Source organism: Macaca thibetana, chromosome 4, assembly GCF_024542745.1.
Source record: "Macaca thibetana thibetana isolate TM-01 chromosome 4, ASM2454274v1, whole genome shotgun sequence".
Lineage (NCBI taxonomy): Eukaryota > Metazoa > Chordata > Mammalia > Primates > Cercopithecidae > Macaca > Macaca thibetana.
Genome location: NC_065581.1, coordinates 101777792 through 101781447, shown reverse-complemented (window position 1 = coordinate 101781447; position 3656 = coordinate 101777792).

Sequence of the window (3656 nt, the reverse complement as noted above, 5' to 3'; positions counted from 1 at the left end):
TACTAATGTGTAGTTATAAATTACAGACACATGGATATTTTATTAAAGTGCAGAATTGAGGTGTCATTTATAAAAATGTATCTACCATTAATATAACTCTCATAATAACGTTACTGAATTGCAACTGGTTGGAATGTGTCTTTATTTCCTAGCAGTCTGTGAGCTCCCTGAGGCAAGAATAGACATAGTAGACATTCAGTAAATTGTATAGAAATGAATTGCTTTAAGTTATAATGATGTGCTTGTCATCACAGAATCACACTTCGAAACCTAATAATTTATATTTAAATTCCTCACATAATTTGTAGCCAGTCTGTTGTTACCTGGGTGGTTGGATAATATGGCATATGAATTTATGTTCTTTTCATATATGACTATGACTTTTTTCTTTTGCTTCAAAATTTTAGCATTAAATATACTTTAATTGATAATATGCTTAACTTAAACATGCTTTATTTCTAATAGTCTCTCAATCTAAATTTACAGGTTTCAAGAAATTTGAATGTTTCATGATCCCTGGTTGCAGCGAACACTATTGATATTGTCAGTATACCTTTAAAAATGTGATTATACTGAATACATGAACTTTAATGACCTGCTATGTACAACTGCTTAAAGGAGTGGCTTTTGAGTGAAGTTAATGTGTATTTACCTTCTTTCCCTGATTATAGTTTTCTCCCATCAATCTAGTCTATAACCCAGTGAGGGCTGTGACTGGATTTATTACAAAAATAAGTAAAATTGTAAAAAATTCAGCTATAACTTGGAGCCACAGGTTAGACACACACACACACACACACACACACACACACACACACACACACACACACACACACAGGCTTGAGGAAAATTAAAGGCTTCAGGCAAATTAAAGTTTGAAAACATAAATTATATGCTAAGCTGGTCTCTACATGCAGTGGAGAAAGTTCTGTAAGGATAGCTATGATATTTGGAAGAAACCATTGCTGTGATCTTTCTATGCATAATTAAAAGACCAGAAATATGATACATTTAGGAAAATAAATACCACAGAGACAAAAAATCTATATTTTCCTTACTGTATAAACAAAAGCAGAAATAAGGTGAATTTTTTTTCAGTATGATCTTAGATGCATATAGATTTTATGACTCATTAGTGGGTAGTGTTTATATGTCTGTTCTAAAGGTTTTTAAAAATTTAACTGATGGCTATTGTCTTTACTAAGCAAGCATGTTGGATGAAAATCAAGTTCTTGGGTTGGGTGTATTAGCTCATGCCTGTAGTCCTAGCACTTTGGAAGGTTAAGGTGGGAGGATTGCTTGAGGCCAGAAGTTTGAGATAAGCCTGGGCAACATAGGGAGACCTGGTCTCTACAAAAAGTAAAAAAGTCAGCTGGGCATGGTAAAGGTCAGCTACCGATCTGCAGTACCAGCTACTACGGAGGCAGAGGTGGGAGCATAGCTTGAGGCTGGGAAGTGAAGGTTGCAGTGAGGTGTGATTGTGCTACTGCACTCATGCCTGGGTGACAGCACAAGACCTGTCTTGAAAAAAAAAAATTCAAGCTGTCTTTAAAACAATCTTAGTATATATGTTGGGATAAAAATTACTCTTAAATCTGACAGAAAACCAAACCAAACCAAACCGACTTTCTTATTGGTGAAAAGAGAACATGTATATGTTTTATTTCTTATACTAGTAATTACTGGAGGTCTTGAAAATAACACAATAAATATGTAAATAAAATTGTGATACTTTGCAAACATCAGGAGACATTGTTCCACATTTTCACAAATCATTTCAATATGATCTTCAGTAAGCTATAGAGGTGCATTGAAATGACATGCTTCCCAACAGCCACTTGTGAGGTTTAAATGATTCTAGGGTTGTCAGGGAGGATTGACAGGAAGTGAGTATGCAGAGGGCACTTCCAAGCTCAGGAATGACTTGGACCTAATTTTAGTTGGTTTCTGTCCAGAAATAAATGAAAAAGATCTTTGTGTAGGATGAAACCCCTTATCTTTGGGATTCAAAGAGGAAATTATAATAACTAGGATTAGACTTAATCTACAATCATCATAGTAATTACACCAATGAAACAAAATGCAGAGTGCAAGATATCATCCCCTTTATCCTGCCAGGCTTCTCAGCTGCTAGCCCTTCAGATCCACCCTTGTGAAAATAACTCAGAGAGAAAGAAGTAATGATTGAACTAGAAGTCAAGTGCTTACTAAATCACTATTCAAAAGCAAGCAACCACCTAGGAAAATCATCACTTTTTGAGTTCCAAAACTAACCACATGGATCCTGAGAAAATGGTACAGTGGCAATACCATCAGACACATTACCCAGTGATGAAAACATTTGATTATTTCCGTCAGCAACTATTTAATGAGTGTACTTTATTCCACTCATTACTTTTGGGGCTGGGTTATTTAACAGTGTGAACCAGATAGCTCAGGTCCTGGCCCTCATGGAGCAGACAGTCTTGCTGGGGGAGAAATCAATAATAAAAAGCAATTATATTGTAATATCTTCAGAAGAGTACTGAAGTGGCACTTAATCTAGAACACAAAAGGGGTTCTAAAAGAAGTGTACTATGTATGAATATCACACGCGGCAGTCACCATCATTAGAAGAACTGATTCTGTGTTGGCTAGGTGGAGGCAATTCACTAGATATACAGAAATAGGTGTGGGAGGAAGAAGGGGAAATAAAATTTTGAAAATCTTGCATAAAAATTAGCCGATGAACAAAAACTATAAAACTCATTAAAAAAATCTGATGTTAAGGAAGAAAGCCAAAATAAAGATGAACATAAACCAAACAATCAGAACTCATTCTGATTAGTTAATTTGAGAGAAGTCTGAGAAAGAATTTGATTTTTTTTTTTTTTTTTTTTTTTTTGAGACGGAGTCTCGCTCTGCCGCCCAGGCTGGAGTGCAGTGGCCGGATCTCAGCTCACTGCAAGCTCTGCCTCCCGGGTTCACGCCATTCTCCTGCCTCAGACTCCCCAGTAGCTGGGACTACAGGCGCCCGCCACCTCGCCCGGCTAGTTTTTTGTATTTTTTTTTTTAGTAGAGACGGGGTTTCACCGTGTCAGCCAGGATGGTCTCGATCTCCTGACCTCGTGATCCGCCCGCCTCGGCCTCCCAAAGTGCTGGGATTACAGGCTTGAGCCACCGCGCCCGGCCCTGAGAAAGAATTTGAAATAATTGTTTAAAAAATATAAAGTGTGAGACAAAACCAGAGAGGAATAAAATAATGTGCTGGTAGATAAAAATGATCCACCAAATATGATGGAAATAAAAATTTAGTCAATGAAACAAAAATGCAATGTATGGGACATACTCTAGAATGAACATGGACAAAAAGAATATTAAACTTGAAGAGGAAGGAAGGACATCCACTATTCAGCACAAATAAAATATATGGGAGAGGAATTAAGAAACATGAAAGATGAGTTGAGTAGCTCCCATATTCAATGAATATGAGCTTCTGAGAGGGAGGGGATATTAGAGAATCAATAAGTGAGAGATAATTGTTAATACCATTTCTAGAATTTAAGATTATCATTCACATATCAGAAGAATACTCTTGAGTATGAAACTATATAAATAAAAATAAATTCACTTTTAGATATATGATAAGGAACTACATTATTAAGAATAAAGGACAC